The sequence below is a fragment of the Solea solea genome, chromosome 5, assembly GCF_958295425.1.
Source record: "Solea solea chromosome 5, fSolSol10.1, whole genome shotgun sequence".
NCBI lineage: Eukaryota > Metazoa > Chordata > Actinopteri > Pleuronectiformes > Soleidae > Solea > Solea solea.
Window position 1 is genome coordinate 25,039,991 of NC_081138.1, and position 21,151 is coordinate 25,061,141.

The window sequence follows — 21,151 nt, forward strand, 5'->3', positions numbered from 1 at the left end:
ACAAAAACAACACAAGTTTAGCAATTTACTAAATAAGAACAGTGTAATGTTGCATCCACACCAAATGTAAAGGAAATATATCCATCATGTTACTGCATCAGTGAACGAGTGAAGCTGAGTCACAGGTGTAGACTCAATTTTCTCAACAGATGCTTATTTTCAGATTTTACCAGCAAATCCAAGTTAAACGCTCACTTTCCTGTAAGCCCGTTATTCTTTTGTCTGGTCGAGGTGCACACGTGTACAGCAACAATCATTTTATCTTCCATTTCCTGATAAAATATCAGGACGTAAGTGTTAACTCGTTGTATTAAATCTGCTTCACATGTGGCGTGAATGTGCCGTTACATACAGGAGGCAGCGGCAAAGCAAAATTCTGTTTCTTAGAGCGTACGCCAGTGCCAACAGAATAAACAACTCATAATGTTAAAACATATTCATGAGGGCGTTACACATTGCTTATGGAAGTGCCAGTTTTTGTAGACACATGGAAGACATGGATATACCTGTATTTAGACTGCAGACCATATTTGTAATCTAGGGGCTAGTAACCGGCTCAGGGGGCGTTGCAGTCATTAAAGATATTGCTCATTTAGAGAGAATAACATCAGAATCACATACTCAGTCCTCCCCACTACTACAGTGCAGGTCCTTTGTCCACCTCCAGCTCATTTACACGCAACCTCTAATATAGGCAATCAGCAGCTCTATACTCTCACTGGGGCTCCATAAACACTTGATTTCATAGAACTGCCTTTGATGAAGGAGGGAGGTGACTGCCGGAGCATGTTAATGTGCTTTCCTATAAAGCTTATCTCTGACTGGGGTCATGGAGGCCAAGTGGCAAGGGGCTGATCGCCATAGCAATAAGACCCCAGAAGCTGCTAGTGCTGCTTACGAGCCCTCTGACAATAACGGAGCCAAACATGGCCTACCTTTGGATAATCAAAGCCCTCATCCAGGCCCATGTGGGAAATAATGTGGACATTTACTACAGTACAATTGAAATGAGGGGTGAGCACAAATTAACCTCTGGTAACAGAAGGGGCTCGTCGTGATAGGAACCATCCTTTTTTTTATTGTCCAGCAGCAGCAATATTTTAAAAAGCATGTAAATACAAAGTCATGAGCTGACCCGCAACATTGGGACACGGCCACAATTTTTAACACACAGTTTAAACAAACTTCCAGGGAGAAAAATAGATGTCCTTTCACTCTTCAAAGGCAACACTTTACTCGAAACATTATTATTTTTTTTTCTTTTATAGCAAAAGGGTTTCTTTTCGTGTTTGTAAATTGAGCTGCATAATTATGTTTTCTATTTTTGTCAGGTATACAGTGTGTGATGATACTGTATAATTTAGTGGACGGAAGACAGGAGCTTTGAAGAACACTTTGATAACATATGGTTATCCCCTGCTGTTCCCTACTCTCTGCTCTGCGGGGGGGGCCGCGGAAAGGATGCACGCATAACTTTCTGGACGCTACAAACTTCGCACTTCTCTGAAAACTGAAGGATTACACTGTGTTTCACAGCAGGACGAGCAGCATACATTCTGGCATCTTCGCCATAGCCACTTTAATCTCGATTTTACACGCTAAAGACAAACCCTAATGTCCCCGCTAAACACAACCACACCCACAAAGGCTGCTACGTTTCTCACTGTGCCATTCATCTCAATGCGCACAAGTATTTGCCCGATCGCAATAATCCTCGTGCGAGGCATCCAATCTGTACAATAGTGTCATCATAATGTTTCAAAGCAGGCAAATTGGAATCTCGTTAAGCTGTTTTTTTTTGTGTGTGTTTTTTTTTGTTCCTTCTGTTAGTTTTCTGTCTCTTTTCTGGCTCAGGTGCAGGAGACTAAATCAAGCTGTCAGAAACTACGCTGCACAGCTAAATGGTGCCGGCTGAAATGCCACCTGTCCACAGCCTGTGGCGATTTATTATTTCCCCAATTATTTATTTCTATAATAACAACTTGGGTGTTTTCAAAAGTCCACGCTGTTTATAACAGACTAAGCTTGCCCTCGCCTCGGCTAATATTTCAGGCTCTTTTTTTTTTTTCCCCACCACAGCTGATGTGTTATCCTCCGCTACCTAATCAGATGCTAAAGATTTGGTTTATAGCATTTCTCAATGGTAATACACTGGGGGTCCACCCAGAGCGTTTATTTCAGTTGAGGCATTTGATTTAATCCGATTCTCTCCATCCACCCCCAAATCTTCTCGGGAGCCCGTCTTATCTCGAAAGAGCTTGATGGCGAGCTGCTCATCCAGTGCCCAAGCTTACGTGGAGGCCAGAATGAGGTGGGAGTAAAGGCTTTAACGGCTCTATTATCCGGCCCTGTCATTAGCTTAGCGACATAAGGAGGTCTGCCCTGTCTTTGCTGTTGTCTGGCTATTAGAACAACCCATATCCAAAGTATCTCTGTACTGGAGCGGAATCCACACGACTTGCTCTGCTTCATTTTCAGCGTTTTTGAAAATGTCGAAAGTCTATTTTAATGTTTCTATAAATACACACTGATTTTTTTAGACAATATGTTACGCGTGATTCATCCTTTCCAGACATTTGGGTCGACCGGGAGGTCAGAATGAGATCAGGGCAGTTAACATGGGGGGCCTCACTGTAATGACTGTAATCCTTTCACCTTTGGCCCTGCCCTTACTACCCCAAACACGTCTGTCTTGAGGTTAGTGTTAATCATAACGCCCCACTCGACCCAGGAGCACAGAGGGAGGAACAGAGTGTGTTGTGAATGTGGGCATGAGAGAAGAGGGGTGGATGAAAGGAGGGGCTCATTACAATATCCTCAACAGTGCGATGCTCTCACCCTGCAGCTTGTTCTGGGACCTAAAATATCTGATACCTGATGTGGCCAATATCAATAATTATCTTTCTAAAGTGAGATAGTTCAACATTGTTTGTTCCTCTGAAGTTGAAGAAATGGTTTAAAACTTTTCTTTGAGCAGAAAACGACAAATATTAACATTTAACAAATCTGATCCCCAGTGTGGCTCCAAAAAGTCAAAGCATTTATTTGCATTATATCTCAAAGAATGTTTAGCACAATGCATACGCATAACAATATGCAATTTATTAAACTTGTCTTATATTGCTTTTGAAGAAAATTACATTTTTATGATAGTATTGTGTCTCCCAGCCTGATTCTTTTGCCTGCGTGGTCTGACTGATGAATTGGATCTTTGGCTTTCAGGATGCAGCTCTACTGTATTTAATGACATGAGTTGTTCTCTCATGTATGAACACGACTTTTGCAGAAACACATCTGATGCTAAACAGGCAGCAGGTCTCGACTATAGCTGCCGTCGTCAGACGGGCCACCTTTGCACCTATTGTCTGTCTTACAGGTTGTTTTTCTTCCCCCCGTTGTTCTTGCCTCTGTGTTTACTCTGTCACTTGGGCCCAAAGTGTATCCGCTTCACTGGTCCACAGATGTATGCGGTACACACACACACACACACAAGCTCACCAGTGATGACACTAATGGAGTGTTTAGTCAGGAAGACACGGACTTATTAACCAGTTGAGTGAATGGGCTGGATCGTAATCAAATAAAGCCGAGATAAGTTAATAAGCTGTGCGTGCAGTGGCCTGAGCTACGTGGGATCCAGCCTGATTGATGCCGCTATTCAGAGGCGAGAGAGTGGTACTTTCAGGAATACAGAATCCTCTAAATAAATCAACTATGTCGCTCTTCTGTTGATCATGGTTACCGAAATATACACACATACTTTCCATCTTCTTTACTCAGATTTATTTTTTGTTTAATGTAAAATGGGGGAGATAGAAAAACAGAAAGTAAGTACTGAGAATAGAACAAATAATCATAAAATCTAGCTGGAGGAACCTTGTGTAGGAAAAGGCGGTAGAATATGGGAAGGACAAAGCCTGATTAAATGGGGCCAATTTGAGGGAGGCAGAGGAGAGAGAGGCAGCGGACTGGGCCCAACAGGGGGTAAATCTGCATCAGTAGAGCTCTATATCCTTCATATCCCTACCCCCCCCCCCCCCCATTCCACATATCCATCATGTTAATATACCTACAGCGTGGCCCTCTGGGTAATATATCTTTGACCTGTGATTACGCTAACAGCTTATTGTTTGCACACTGAACAATCCCATTATGTCGACAATCTGTTTACATACAGCCTTGCTGTTTAGATTACCATTGTGTGTGTGTTTGTATGCGTGTGTGAGGCAGAGAGACCGTGTGTGACAAGAGAAAGGGCGTCTCTCCATGTGTCTGTGTCCACTTTCACATATTTTGGTATGTTTATATGTTCCTAGGTTGGTCAGGGTCATTGCAGGAACAGCGGGAGACTTCCCTGCGTTTAAATGACACAAAAACAAACTAAGCTGTCAGAGATTGCCTGCATCTGCACAGAAATGGGGCTTTGTTTCATTTCTGAGAAAGTGAAAAGCCCCGAGGCTCAGAGAAGATCAGCACTTGCTCATTTCTCACCGCACACAGTGTCTCATGATTTGGGGACATCTTCATCTCCCCCCACCCCCGTCCTCCTCCCCTCTAATTTAAATCCTCTCTGACGAATCACCTTCAAGGCAGATGTCTTAATTTCAAGTTTGTTTACAAGTTGACTATAAAAATACACTCATGTGCACGCAATATGCGCCATGCTCTGACAGTGTTTGATTTAAGAATAATTTTTCATTTAAATTGGCTGCACGGGGAGGCGCAGACAGTAAGTAACCACTGCTAATTAGATTTCATCGTCTGGAAGCACACGCTGAACGAGGAAACACAGTCGCCTGTCGGATGTAGCCGTGTCCAGGCAGACCACAGCGATACAGTAGTGCGCTGGCATGAAGCGTCACTGGGTTTTTGGAGGGTAACGGGTATTTAAAAGTTGAGTACAATTTTACATCCACTCATTTTCTCTCGGACCCTTTTCTGTGAGCTGCATGTCCCTTCTCTGCTCTGTTTGGACTTCTCTGGCAGCGCGTAGACTCATTGCGATGTGCAAATCCCTTTGACACAGGATGAATGGACAGTTGCTGGCAAGATGCCTCGTACCACTTTGTGTGCTGCCACTTAATTGGACCGCCCCAGTTTGCCTTCCCTCCTCTCTTCTCCTGTCCTACCCACACTCACTGTGGCAAGGTTCTGCGTGTCATCAGAACAGGCCGGTTATGTGTCCCTTCATAGAGTTTTAAAATCAGCTGCAATGTTGGACTGACGAGATCTATAGTGGTAAAAATGACGTCAGTCCTATTCACATACATTTTCTGAAAATAAAGTAAGGAGATGGGAAGTGGACAAAGAGCTTGCATTGGTTTAGGGGGGGTGTCGATCCACTAGGCCTACCTGCACAATCTTTTCTATGAATAATGGTCACGTTCCATCTACAAGTCAACATGCAAAGTACAGCATCTGGGACTATACATCATGGGTATACTGTACATATATACAGCAACATATTGGAGTGGAGCTGTGTATGTTTGTGCATCTGTACGCATGCGCTCGTATGTGCGAGTCATCGAGAGGAAATGTCTTCTCCCATCAATGTGTGTCCATCGGTACCGTGAAACGTTGAGCAAACCTCCTTCTCCTGCTTGAGCCCTCCACTGTGGCGGACAGTGGAGCGGTCACACGAAAACAAAAACAAACAAAAAAAGTCGTGGATTCCTTGATGCACAATACACACTGAGAGGTAGAGGATGCACAATGATGGAGATGAGATGTTTGACAAGCTAGCGTTATCCCTGTTGTCCATGCAAAAGTTTTTTTCTGCCGTCTCTTGTGAGCGAGTAGACCATCTGCTCTCACTGGCATGGCGTCGTATCTCCCGGTCCATTTGGTTATCTTCATAGTCCATAGAAGAAGCTGCTCAGAGTTCTGTCTGCATTGCAGTTTACTGTGTCGTCTCCCCCCCCTCCCCCCCATGTGCAGACGTAGGATCAGAGCACAATTTCAGAACCACACAAAGACAATAATGCCGTCCCAGGCTGACAGCTACAGCAGTTCCATCCCAAATTTTAGGGGGAGGAAGGCATTTATTGCAATGAGAAAGAATATGTCAGTAGTCGCTGGTAGAAAATAATTAATTACATTATTATAAAACAAACATTAAAAAATAATGTGTAGAAATACCAAATTGGACACATGGCTCGGGTGAATAGCCTGCTCCTCCTTTACATTTCTCATTTAACTGAGTGATGAGATCATTCTAGCAAAGGTAGTCAAATAGTCATAGTGTTACCTATCGCTAATGCCTTTTATGCATCTATTCATATACACAGGAACCTGTCCCGATACCTGGGGCTATGTCTTTAACTATGAGAAAACAAGTTCAAGTATTTTATACCTTTTTTAAAAAGTTTGCCTGAAATATCCACGTACTGAGATGTTTGATCTATTCATATACACTACAGTCTGTCCCATGCTGTTGTCTTCATTAATTTCTATTTACATGTACTAGTGTGGATATTGGAGAGGAAGACTAGGCTGTTTTTTTTGTAAAGACAATAAGAGGAAGCTCATTTTTTTTCTTTTTTCTTTTACAGTCCGACTAACGCCAAAGAATACAGAAATGATATAGGAAATGATAATTACATGGCCAACTGACTTTATATGGAAGAACCATGAGTACTCTACCCACAGGCATGAAGGTTTATGAAGTTGGTGAGAGCCACTTGTTATGCTTCCTATATTAGGAATAAGAATAGTGTTTTATTATGTTCTATTTACAGAAGCATGCATCACTGATCTTCCCGTCCAACAGAAAATAGTTCCTTCAATGTCTGTCATTGTCTACCGTGTCATTAGTACGAGTCTTTCTTGTTTTTTGTCTTCTTTTTTTTTTTCCTTTTTGTAGAAAAAAGCTGGATGTAAAATACCAAGGAGGGAAACGGGGGATAGTAAGAGGCCTTCAAGAAATTTCACTGTAGGGATTTTGAGGGATTTCAGCAGGTTTTTTTGTCTTTTGTTCTTCTGTGAAGTCATTTTTGAATGTTGTGCTTTGTAGGTGCCTTCGTGCGATTGGTCGGCCACTCTGATGTCGTCACTGCTCAGCCGTTTGGTTATCTGTTGACAGAGGGAGAGCGTTGGGGGGGGGGGGGATGGACAAGTAAAGAGAAAAAGAAAAAAGAAAAGTCATTAAAGTTTTATCCAGACTGCAGTTCTCTCCCACACTTAAGTGCAATGCTTCCATGCATGCATTCATGCACACACACACACACCTCACTTGTACTATTAGTCAGTGAGTGTCTAACATTGTAAGCTGTACACGGGCCTTGTCTGGACTCTTGTTTGTCCGCGCAGGGTTTATGGTGACATGCAGTGAGTCACAGCATTTGGGGGCTCGGGGAGAGGGGAGCTTGGCTGTCACCGTTGCCAGTGTAAATACAAAGGCCGAGTGACCACCCTGTGAGTGTATGTGGTGAGCCCACTTGGCTGAAATTCAGAGTGACAGTGGCGTCAGCATGGGGGGGCTGACTCTTTAATCATCTTCAATTAAGGCCAGCGAGAGACGAGCAAATTCACCGAGAGTGTGGGTGAGTCTCCTCCATGTCTACATCCCTTTACATTAATCAACCTGTTCATGCTATTATTCTATTAACACATAAAAACATACACACTTTTCCAACAATATTCTGCTTCTGTGTCATGAAACACACAAAGAGGCTTTGGCAACATGTTTACACGTACAGTATGTGTGATTTGTGTCGCCAGAAGAACAATCTGTGGGTTGGACATTTTCCTTCTGCACAGGAATCCAGCTGCACTAGTAACATGACCCGAACTGCGATGGTTCCTACCCAGCGCCTTTTATAAATGACCATAAACACATTATTGACATTGCATTGGATCTCATTACGGCTCCACCTGCACTTGTAAAATTGCGGTTGTTCACATGTAGTTCATTATCCCGCACGCTACGCTCTAAATGAATTGATGTTTTATCTGGATCTTAATTAAAAAAGTATTAATTACGTAAAGCAGATGCTGTGATAAGATTTTTTTTTTCTTTTAATTTAAGACGCAGCGGATCACGTTACACAGCCGGTCATGCTACTCTTAGTTATGTGGGTTCTTAAGATCAATTCTTAAGTGTTGAAACGTATGTGCCTTTCTAATATGACCTAATTGACTTGATATGATATTTCCACATGGAGCTTGGTAAGAGCAGAAATATCCCTGGAGTGGAGCTCATCCCTTGGCTGAGAATCACTGAGATTATTGTTGATGTTAATAAAGCTTGTGCCGAGCCTTGATAAAAGATGCACGCAAGACTATAATTACATTCCAACTGTTGCTAAGGAATTATAAACATTTACATGAGATATCGCTGCTATCTGTGGTCTCACCGCGCACGGAAAACAAGCAATCCAGCAGTATCCGTGGCCCCTCGCCACATGACATAGACTGTGTTTACTTTTCAACACTACAAGCTCAAATCACTGCGAGCTAAATGTCTGCTTTGTCCGTCTTCTGCACAGCAGTGAGCCGTGTTCTATGAGCTAATATTCCACAGCTGAGATCACAGCCATTGCTCCGGGGCACGTTACATCCACTGTCGGAGAACGGCACATGAAGTCGAGATTTCAGCCCGACAAGACTGGCCGCGGTCCCAGGATGTGTGATAACGGAGCGTGTGATGGGAATGCGCGGCCGCCTGGGCCTCCAAAGCCAGGTGTTAGCACTTCAGATCACTGCCTCATCAATAATTGACAAAGGCAAACCAATCAGAACAATTTGCTCCCCACAGCGAAGTGCTAGAGCAGCCTAACACCGGTGAATCATTAATGAGGCAATTAGATGAAATGGTTAGACAGTTAGCCCTCACTGGCAGCGCTCCTGTGATGCAGCTACGACGGGGCCTGTACACAGGAGCCGCACATGACGGAGCGGTGTGAGCCAACGGAACCTCAGAAAGAGAGAGCCTGGATCGTGCAGCAACGCTGGGAGTCGGAGATGAGCCTCCGTATGGTTGGAATGTAACTTGTGTCAGTGATGCCAAGCTCTCCATCTGTTGACCACAGCTCAGAGGGCCAATAATGGGAACAAACCCAATTGGCCATTACCATGGGAGATTGACCTTTATTGGTTGTTGTAACCATTGCACAGGCCAACAGAAGACGTCTCCCGGGTGATTCAAGTGTGGGAGAGCCTTTATGGACATGGATAAAATCGACCTCGGTGACATCACTCAAACATGGGGAAAGCAACAACAACAATAACAGCAAAGATGGAGTTTGCCTTTGAAGAGCCGAGATCCTGGATTGTTGCTTGAGAGGAAAATCAAAGCCCCAAGGGAGCTCCTCACAAAGCCTCATCGATTGGCCATATTGGAACCATTTCATAGTTTGTCGATGCTCTCCCGCCTGCTCTCTCAGCCCTGGGTCCGGTACAGACTCATTAAATTAAACTAGCATCCTTGATCTCGACAACAAACCATGCAAACACTACATAATACATGGATTATTCTCCAACATGCATCCCTTCCACCCTCTTATCTAAAGTAAATATTTTACACAAAACCCATTTTGTTTGGACCCGATGAGATTAAAAATGGTGGTTGTTTACTCTTCCTCATTTACAGCTTTTCCCCTGCAGAAAAAAAAACAACAAAAAAAAAACGAGAAAAGAAATGAAAGACGCCATTTCCCTTTAAATGTTTAGTCTCCCAATCACCCTAATGCATTCTCAGTCTCAGTATATCTCTGTGATTGAAGGATTTGAAATGAGAGTGAAAAAGCAAGAGAAAGGGAGGGGGGCGGGAACAAGGCTGAAAGAAGGAAAGAAGGGGGAGGAACGCATACTTAAATCATAGGCTTCATAAACGTAATTGTGAGCAGAGAAAGTCTGAGTGCAGCTTTCCACTCTAAAAGGTGACAGAATCATGCTTCAGTGACGTGGACTGTACGTTATACTTTCACTGCAAAAATCAAAATCATTTATTCCAACTTGAAATCAGAGGACAGTGCAGGGAAGCAAATGAAATATCTCACTTTAGTTTTTTAACGCTACTTTAATGTTAATGCATTGCACACACGTTGCTCTTTTTTATTTTAAGTACATTTTAAATGGTGATTGGTATTTCTAACCTGTCTGCAGTGGTAATGAATAAATCACCAGTGAGTTTCTGAAGAAAATGTAATCTCTGTTATAGCAAATCTCCTAAATGTATTCATTGTTTATTGTGTAAGGTTATCTTTCAGTTTTTATGTAGGATAAAAAAAACAAAGCACTAATTTGTTGTGTCTGGTTTTTTTATAGCTTGACACCTAATTATTATTAGTATTATTATTTGTTTAATTTGCATATGTATTTCATTCTGTGTGTGTGTGTGTTATTATATTATTATATCCTTTGGAATTCCTTTGGAATTAAAAAAAAGAGAGTAAGAGTAATTGATAACTAGCCACATCAAGCTGCGTTGTTGATATTGACACTTATGCAGATATTGTAGACAGCTAGTCTCCGTTTAATGATTGCTATTCACTTTTATAGCCCTCCCAGGACACCGTCCTCAATAAATATTTGCAAACGGGAAATTTGCAGCGAGACTTGAGAGAGTCATAACCCTGGCACCCGTGTGTTTTGAGATTAACGTGTAATTAAAATAGTAAATCAATATTTATTAAGTAGTATTACAAAGCAAATGAGGAATAGTGTCAGGTCGTATAATGAGTGACTGGGTTGAAAGAGCGTCCTTACCTATACTGTACGGTATATACACGTACTTTTATGGAAATAAATGTCACAACGTGTGAATCATAACACACACACACACACACACACACACACTATATCACAAATGCAGGTACAGAAACCTCACCTCACACGAAGACCCCCCCCTTCCTTTCCAAACCACACTGTTAAATGTGGAGTCTACACTTTTTCATTCACTCACCGCATCTTTCCCACAGTTCTCATCTCAACACTTTCATGCTCACAGTAGCTACAGTTTTTTGTTTTTTTTAAGAGAGAAAACACACGTGAAAAACAGCCCCCACCTCTCGCACACTGCAGCGTGCCGAGAGAGTGAGAAACGGACCTCGTACGTTACAGAAACGTTTTCATTCTCAAGAAGAGATTCAAGAGGAGATATTAAAAGCTTAATGGACTGGTCCTCCTATTGTTTAAAAAAATGCTTGACATAAAATTGGCTAAAGAAAACATTGGGTTGGCCTCAATTATGCATTGAAAATAAAGTTATGAGCCACCGGCTGAATTATTGATGCTGGCACCGGGAACAAGAGCATGTTGGCAACGTGTCACCGCTTCCCTTTTCTTTTCTTTTTTTTTTGCTGATGCTTCATCTTGTATTGATAATTTTTCATCTAAAAAGCCCATGAAGTCTTGATCTGTGAAAGATGGAAAAACACACCATGAATATTGGAAATGTAATGCAATGTTACTGGAAGAGGAAAATGGATAACATCAAGTGCACGATGGAGGAAAAATTAAATAAAAGGGGAAATATGTAGCTCTGAGATGTGACTTTAATCAAGCACGTTGGAGCAAGGTAAGCTCCCCCTTTTTTATTATCTATAGAGTACATATATATGAAAAGCACTAGGCCCTCAGCCTCGGGACTGTCCCGTATTGGCTGACACACTTCCTGTGATGCAAATGATTGTGGTTCTGCCGGTAGACTATCTCTATTCCTTTTGTCGCTCTGACTCAGTTAATACACACACACACACACACACACACACACACACACACACACACACACAGAGAGAGAGAGCATGTGAAGAACAAAAGAGGAGAAAATAAAAGAAGTTACTGCTTTTGTTTCCATTTAAACGTGTAGCTCTCTGATCAACACCAGAAGGCATAAAAACAAGGAGAAGACAGAGAGGCAAAGTAAATAATTGTAACGATAGCGATAATCACATTAGAAATCTCATCGCTTTATGCAAAGTGCAGAGGCCGATGATTGAATGTGTTCAAAATTCCAGACGACCTGCCACTAATTTCTATGCTTAATAAAAGTCTGATGTGATTTATTTTGCCATTTTTTCCTTTGATGAACTTTTCACATTTTCACTTTTTTCCACCTCCTAGATTTTTATTTCTCGTTCAGGATCAAAAGTACAATGATTTCGTCAAATCAAAAACAAACGGAAACTATATTCTGTGAAACCTTATTAAATCATGGACTAAAAACTTACTGGCAAGTCAACTTGGCAGGTCCGTAAACGGTAAAGTCACACTCAACAAAAACATGTTAACTTCCTTTTTTTCCCAGGTTTTTACTTTAAATTCTACAAGTTCTACAATGTTCAGTGCATCACTGCTTCAGTGTCCACAGACACGGACAGTACATGCTCTTTCTGTGTCTTGGATAAATGTATTTTGGAGTCAGATCACACAGCTTTTGTAAACCCTGGGGTCAAATCAAGTGTACGTTAGTTTGCCCGAGTGACTCGATGGTAGTCATCCGCCCACATGTGACCAAAAAACGTCACTTTAACGTTAATAGAGATAACTCGTGTTTATCAGGATGGACCTTATTGATCTTCCTACCGCTGGGGAAACAACCTCTCGATATAAAAGTGAGTCACGGAGTAACTGAGTATATTCCGACAGTTTATACTCTTAAAATAGAGAGAGGCGACGTGAACAATTTACGAAATGGAAATAATGGGATTGTCAAAGAAGATTATAGTATAGATTATAGAAGTTTACAGATTAAACACTCTCTTTATGGATGAAGCCATGAGAGTGACACCACGAGTATGTCGTGTTTCACAATCTTCACACAGCCAAACACTTCTGTCTTTTTTGTGTTTCATTTTTAAGTTTCATTTATTCTCTTTATTTCATTGAGCTGCATTTCCCCCCAGATTACACGCCGCATATAGCTGCACAGCCTCTGCATGTGGCATCACAGAAGCAATTTAATCACATTCAGAGTTATGATGAATCTTTTTTTTATCAAATTGTGCTGCTTGCTTTCAGTTCAGTTAAAAGAATAGTATGGTAGCATTTTATTGGAGACAAATCGGCTATTAAAACAGTCAAGTTGTGTCTGAAAGACAAAAAAAGAGCCCAAAAAAAATCTCATGATACTGAGGATTTATTTTCATAGATATTTCTTAGTTCATTTCCTTAGCAGACATTCAATTATGTTATAATTTATTAGTCTTGTGTGGATTTTTCAAATTAAAATTTAAATGACTGTCAATTGTTTCATCACATAACAATGGAAATTGAAAATGTAAATGTTTTTTTCCTCAAAAAGAAGAACATATGAATACATGACTATCTACATGAAGTATAAGTTGAGTAAGTTTTCTTTCTTTAAATAGAAAGTTGACATTTTCAGGAGGGATCAGAAAACACTCAATGAATCATCAAAGACAGAGCGATCAGCAGAGTCATACAGGCTTTAAAGTGTGTTTGATGTTTCTCAAAAAGACGTTATGAGTGGTCTTAGCGCGTGGCCACGTGAGGGCCAATGACAATCAAAGAGAAAAGCTCTTTGCAGAGGAGTCGGACACATGCACATGAGCCCATACATTTCCAGCTGACTACACGTGTCTTTATGTTCTGCTTCGTGTCAGTTTGGTCCTGCAGTGACTCAGCCTGTGTCTTTCATCTCACTGACTGTGACTGTGGAGACGCTGTTGTTTCTGATTCATCTGAACGTGTGTTCTAACTGGCAGTCAGGAGGCCACCGTTAACCTCTCCACACCTCCACAGATCTTTTGTTTGCGAGGTGTGAGATGTTCGCTGGTACACAGTCACCCACTCTCTTCCCCTTCAGGATCCGGTGACGGTGTCCCGAAGAGGAGTTGCTATTTAATCCCTTTTCTGATTCTCTTTTTTCTCTCACCGCACTACGACAGCACATTTCCGCCGATTGTAGGTGTAGATTAAAAGCAACCGTTAAATTCTCCTCTTAATCTAGATTGTATTTTTTTTTCCCACGGGTTTGAACGCCGACGACATGATTTACGTGTTATAGCCACGTCCTCGTCGGCAGTTAATGCTCCAGTCCAAGTCTGATCCCTGACTCAAGTACGACAACACAAACCCAAAAAAAACACACAGACATAAACACAACCCTTTGGACTGACTGCTTCATGTTTTGCCGTGTGTCGAGCAAACTCCCCGGGTTTAAAAATCTCATCTGAAGAAAATGTTCCTTCTGTCCTCCCTCTGCTGCAGATGAAGAACAGGCGTTTGAGTAATTATGGTGCATTATCGCCAAGGAACGTTTCATTGCTACATTCTGAGCTGTGTAGTGAGCAGTGACAAACGAACGACCGTTTTAATTTCTATCGGGAGGAAAAACACATGGCTGGAGCCAATGAAGTCAGCTCTCTCATTCTGCCACTGACTGAGACCATCTGGGCCGAATAAAGTTTTTCCCTTTGAATCAACAGCTGTTGGAAATTACGCAGGAACACTACTTCCCATCGTATTGGCCCTTTCTCGTTTTCTTTCTTTGCTCTCTCTCTTTCTCTCTTTGAAAAGCGGCCGTGTTTATTTTTATGGTTTTGCAAGATTTGATCACGGCAATAAAAGCAAAAAAAAAAAAGGCGTTCTAAACGCACCTGTTTCCTCTCTCGCACACACACACACACACACACACACACACACACACACACACACACACACACACACACACACACACACACACACACACACACACACACACACACACACACACACACACACACTCACTGCACGTCTTTTGTTCTGTATCTTTCCCTCGCTCAAGCTTCCGTCTCTGTGATGGTGATTGAAGGGCTGACCATGTCAGTCAATCTGTCAGTGGCTGACAGTTTTACAACACATGCACTACACTGATGGGTGCCATCACTCACGTAACGATTGCCGTCCACCGCGAAACCAAAAGGCTACAGAGAGAGGAGAGGAGTGAAGAATCATATGTAAAGGCAGCTGAGTAAAAATAATGCTTCTATGTAAGAGATAAAATTGACTCTTTTTCCTGTCACAGTATATCTCTTAGCCTTTCTTTCTTTTCCTTTTTTTTTTTTTCAAGATTCTCACACGTTTTTCAAGCCAGAGGTATATTTTCCTCTCAATGCTGCAGAGATGGAATCACAGTGGTTTCACTTTCCACAGGCCAGAGGAGAATTTGTTCCACTCTGATGGCATTTGTTATTTTTAACACATCATTTTGTCCGAGATAGTCTTCCAGGCCAAGTCATTAAACTACTTTGTCAATTTTTTTTTAAACCAATATGTGTGTAAATATTATCTATGAACATGTTTGAGATTAATTATAAATGTAGTGGAAAAAGACTGGTTGCCTCATACACCCTTTTCTTCTGTGGCACAATTATTCCACCCACATAAGGATATTGTAATAGTTTATTTTAATGTCATTTTCCCCACCTGCTTGTTGACAGCAGACAGTGAATGTAAATGGTCAAACCTGACTGCACATGCCCCAGACGGCGGCTGGCTCTGGCGGCAACCACAAGTATGCACATTTGAAACTCGAGTTTTACTTATATTTTAGCCAGAGGATACTAATGGGCTGAAAAAAAATGGTAGTTAGTTCCAAAACCTTAACAAGAACCTTTTTTTCATTTAATACATATACTAAAGTGTAAAAATTGTAATTTGTTTATGTAAAAGGAAAGTGGCACATACTAATAAGTAATCGTGTACAGTAGAAGATAAAAGAGCAACTGTTTAAGATGCGGTGTAAACGCGTACAGTTCTTAGCCTCAGGCGAGCTCGGAAAGGATTTTAAGATACTGAATAAAAACCAGTGGAAATTTGAATTACAGCCACTTCTACAGCAAATTCTTCAGATCTGCGTCCTGAATGAGTTTGACATTTGACAGTGGTGTAGATTAATTAAAAGAAGCCATGCTAGAAATTGAAATACGGCACAGACACTTGTCTCCCCGGAGACCCAGGGGAGGAGAGTCATGAGCGGTCCCCAGAAAGCGGGAGGAAAAACGCTACCCAGAGGAGAGCAGCAAACGAGCCAATCTGTTTGTCTGTTTACGGAGAGTGGCAGCAGAAGCATTCTGCCTCCCTGCACTGTCATATGGGAGCCAGACTCCCACAAACACATGCTTAATGACTCGATTCATTCACTCCGTCACTATCTCTTCATCTTTGCCTCTCTGTTTTCTCTCTAATGGACTTGCCCATATGCACCTCCAGTGTCTGTCTCCCCCCCCCCCCCCCCCTCGCCTTTGGTACATTGGCGTTGCGGGTACAGAGTTGACATCTTGCAGGTGAACTGACATACACGTGCTATGCCTTTGTCTCACTACACACACTCGGGGCAGTGTTTTCAGGGAATTCCCAGCGATGTGGTCACAAAAAAAAAGGTCTGTTGTGTTGTTGGTGCGTACATGCGATGCGTGTCAGTGACATCTGGGCCAACGTTGGCCGAGCATCGATCAGACCGGAGCTCTGGAAAGTCTCTCAAAAGCTTTATTCTTAAATCTATGCTGACAGGCGATGACATGATGGAGATGGGTCTGCTGAATTGATTGTGTCCTCTCTCTCCTTTCACTCTCCTGCTTACACTCCCACTTTCCCCTGCCTCCCTCTCTCTCTCTTCTCCCCCGTCTCTTTGTCCCATCACTCTTTGCCTTCCACTCCCCCCCCCCTTCTTTTTTCTTCTGCTCTCCCTCCTTCTCTCCTCATCGCTTGGATGTGTCGAGCGCAAGATGTCAGATTATTTCCCAGCAGACACTGCGCTGTGTGACAGAGGACTGGAGCTGTATATCACCGGATGACACTTCCTTTGCCCCCCCCCCTCCTCCCTCACTCCCCCTTTCTCTCTGCAGACAACATCAAATATTGCCAGGCCTTTTTGATCACTTAAAAGGCTTGTATTAGGAAAAGAGCCCGCGCTTAAACCAAAGCAAACAAAGTGTTTCATCTGTCATGTTTGTCACTGGGCCATATGTGCGGCACAACAGCTTCTCTTATCAGAGGAGAGGTAACCCTCTCAACATCACGCTTCATAGGACTCTGGAAACAACCCGGCTCGCACTACCTGAGGCGTCAACACAGGCACCAGCGGTTATCCTGACGTTTGTAGTGAAGCTGGCGTAGATGAGATACTTTTGAAATTATTGATCACGATATCCTTTTAGCGTAATGTAGATCACGCAGCCTACGAGAGAACTAGGTTTCCTCACCTCCTTTACCCTCTGAATCTAGCCTCTGAGACATCTTGCACCCGTCGACTTTGACCAATTACAGGAAGTTCAGAGAGAGAGAGTGAGAGAGTGTGTGTGTTCTGACTGGCAGCCTCACGCACGCGTCTCTTCAGGAGAAAGGTCACTATCGCAGGATTTGCCTACACTGCAAAGCAACGTAAAGAGGGAAATAGTTTTAAAGAGAGTCATGTGTCAATATAGAGATGGAGAGATTGCCTCGGGTCGTCTTTGCATATCAAGTGTCTGTCCGTGCTCGTCAGGACAGACGGCCGCCATCTCAAATTGTTAGGGAAACACAACCTCGACCGTTTTGCTTTTGATGCTGCCAAAAAAAAAGAAGAAAGAAGCTAATTTAATGTTAAGTTGCAATAATAAAACCTAAAAGATCAGCACATTACACATCTTCAGCCTTTAGGATTTTTATGTCCACTACAACTGGGCTTCAATCCATACCTTGTTATTCTAATTGAATGCACTGAGGGCTTTGGCATGGGTGGGGTCGGCCCATTATCCAGGCCAACCGCTCAGCATATTGTTTCTATGGCACGCGTGGCCCAGATTAATAACTCCGGGGTCCGCGTTGGCAAAGCGTGCATGGATACCCGAAATTACAATACTAATTTAGCACCAGGGATTTATACAACAGCTTTCCCCTGGATTTATGACAAAGTGAGCAAAGATCGGGGGGGAAAAGGAAGAGGGAGAGCAAGAGAGAGACTAATAATGGTAGCAAAAGTGATTAGCTCAATGGGAGAATTTGTGCATTTGTAGTCCTGCGATTATTATTGTGTTTCTCATCACATAATGAGTTTGAACAATGCAGTTAATGGTATTATTGGCGGGCCACCAGAAAACGGGGTGTGTATATAAGCTTGATAGCACTTTTTCGTCAATAAATCACTCTAGTGCACATGGCAATATTTAAATCTATGTTATTAAAATTGTTGGAACAACACTATCAGATTTATGTTGTGTTATTTTATTATGGATTGATTATCATCATCACAGGCATATCTGATTTGTGTGGAGGCAGCTGGAGCATGGTCGGTTTAATCCATTTTGATTGCTCTGCAGAGGAATGCCTCGGCCTTGCTTGAGTGGACATCTACATCGCCGCGTACCGCTGGTGATTGGCTCAGAGAGAAATAAAATAGAGCCGGCGTTGTTGTTTCTTTCGCGCCTACATGTTTGTATTATCGCACAGACGAGACAACGCGTTTAAAAAAAAAAAAAAAAACTTTGAATAAATGAAAGAGACGGTTCCAAAAGATCATTTATCACGGTTGCATTTGAGACGTCAGAGTCTTTATGGTCACTATTCATTTTTGATGAAGGCATTATAAATCATTAACAATACAAACCCCTCTTATAGTCGGCAGAAGAAGGGATTTATTTCATTTATTTTTAGGTAGGGAAAAAAACCGACTAGGGAAGTAGTGTGACTTTATTTACTGTGTTTGTATCACTTTGTTTATTCAGATTTGAGAAAAGAAAGTAGTCTGGACGATGATGGAAGGGATCAGTCTCGGCACGGAGGGGCATTCAAGTGAATCTGCTCGGCGACGTGGCAGTAGAATTACCGACTCTAAGAACTGTGACAGCCCTGAAATTACAATTGAGTTTCACTCTTTCCTGCTTTCACACCTTCCTCCTCTCTCATTCTCTCTCCCCCTCTCCAACACTCTCTCTCTCTTTCTCTCTCCCTCTCTCTGACGGCTCAATAACAGGTGCCATGCTAAGAGAGCTGTTACAGCCGTCCCTGAGTGGTTGTGTCAGCAGCAATGTAAGGGTTGAGCTTTCCAACCTGCTCACCATGCAGGAAAAGGGAAAAGGAGAAGGAGGGGAAAAAAAATCTCTCTGGTCCCCAAATGATGCCCGCTGGGAGCCATCGTGCGCTAAATTTCGCCGGGTGGTTCTCCCCTTTTTTTCCTGCCTCGTGGCCCCCGGACTCCGATTTACAGACAGAGCCATATTGAGGCTTTCTGCATGGTGAGGCCCAAGCAGCTGTGTTCAGCAGAAAAAAAAAAAAAAATGACATCAAAATAAAGAAATAAATAAGCAAATTAACCACACAAGAAAAGCTCATTTTGTTGCAAACGCTCGGATAAGGACTTTTTGCGTGCCATCTGCAGAAAATGAACCGTGCCCTCAGACCGTGCCAGATTTGGCTCGACTACTTTGAAAATAAAAAAAAAGGAATAAATAAAACTTAACTGTCGAGGAAAACCCACAGAAGTGTTGGAAATCCCTCTATCTGCATGGAAATTAATTCATAAAAGTTTCTGCTTGTCTTCTGACTTGAAGAGCCAATTTGCTGCGTGCGTCGTGGCCGCCGCCGTCGTCCGCTGTTAACACAAACAAGACGATCTGTCGCCGTGATTGCTCGCCTTTAACTCCTCTTTAAAAGCCTCTCCTTAAGACTTGAGAGGGTTCTCGACGAAATCTATGCAAATGAAGCCGCTTTATGAAAAGATCACATCACAGTGCGCGGAAGCCTGAAGCGGGCAATAATCACAGATGGATTGTGTGCAAACAAGAGATGCTAAGCACCTCAAACCTCAGCGAGCCACCGAAACACACACACACAGGAGAGCGGTATCTCACACAGTCGTGTAATGACTTAATTTATTTTATCTTTTCACTGATGAGCAACAGAACATTTGGCATTATGTTTACTTTTAAAAACTGCCTGGTTCTGTGCGTTCAACTGTGAAATAAAATATATTATATACCGCAACACTGACTTGGAACAGAAAGAGGACGACAAAGTCAAACGGCCAAGTCCGTAGCTGCCACTCAGCGTAATTCATAAACACGTATGTTCCACGTGTTTTGAAAGGGAGGTGGAGGAAGGGTATAGAGCTATGTTAGCATATAGGTTCTCTAAATTTAGCTTGCACACCATCAAGGGGCGTTTTGTTTTACACGCACACAAAAAATGATAAATTTCAAAGGTGACCTGATGGGTTTCATTACAGCTGATTGATCGGCTTTTGTGATGGTGTCATGGAATGGACAGAGCAGACACAGTACACCTTGCCACGTAGGACGTACGGGCCATCTAAACATGGCACCTTTCAAGTGTATGACTTGAAATTTGAAATCACAGTTGTCACAGTTGTGTCTCTGCTGTGACTCACAAATAAGAAAAAAAAAAGAATAAAAACATTGATACACAGCTTGCACAAATCAAGCTGTAAAAAGACAATTGTTTTAACCTTATCCCAAAGGTGACAAAGGTACAGCCCATATTTACAAATCATAATTTCCCCCCAGGGAGTGAGGAAGAGTCTACATTATATTAAATAAAAAAAAAAGTCATGTATAACATTAATTACATGCATTTATGGAGCTAACTAATTCCTCCAGTTACTACAAATAATACAAGACACAGAGACGACATTACTACTTTAACAATTAGGACTGACAGTGAGAGTTCCGGAGCAGTTATTTTTATCGATGCCTCTGCATCCTCCGCGTGTTAGGAAACAAAACAGCGATCTGTGCATCTCTCCTATGAACCAGTAAATAACCCCTGCAATTCATCATGAAAACAAGAAGGAAATGTCAAGGGCACAGGAGTCCCTGTTTCTGTCGAGGTCACACACACAAAACATAAACAGCAACATGCATGCAAGTGCATACACACACACACACATTAACCCACTGCATTGTGACCACGCTGCACTACATAGATGTTGAGGCATTGACAAATCGCCGAGACCTGAAAGTGGGGCCGAGGTGGGACTAATTGAAATGAACTTTAGAAAAGGGGGGGGTGGGACACCTAATTAAAAATGAACTTTTCTATCCTGTGTTTGTGTTGACATCATGGGGCCTAAATTTAAGCTCATCTTTGTTTTCACCAAACCTGGTGATGCAGGCAAAAGGATACTATATGTGAGTGCAGAGAAGGAATAAGGTCATTGCTTTTCCTCAGTGAAAACATATTTTTCCTTGTCTCGAGGAGTCACTTGCGACAC

General features: G+C 42.3%; 1 protein-coding gene across 2 annotated transcripts in view; it reads right to left on the reverse strand.

Annotated features, from left to right (window-relative positions):
- Positions 1–6,921: 6,921 nt before the first annotated feature.
- Positions 6,922–21,151, reverse strand: part of mafa (MAF bZIP transcription factor a) — a 72,872-nt gene continuing 58,642 nt past the window's right edge. Inside the window, exon 3 of one of the 2 annotated variants that reach the window (XM_058629180.1) lies at positions 6,922–7,071. The gene's annotated coding sequence lies outside the window, so the exon portion shown is untranslated. Of the gene's footprint in view, positions 7,072–11,289; positions 11,358–21,151 lie in introns of those variants that run through there. The other variant, XM_058629181.1, reaches the window with a different exon arrangement.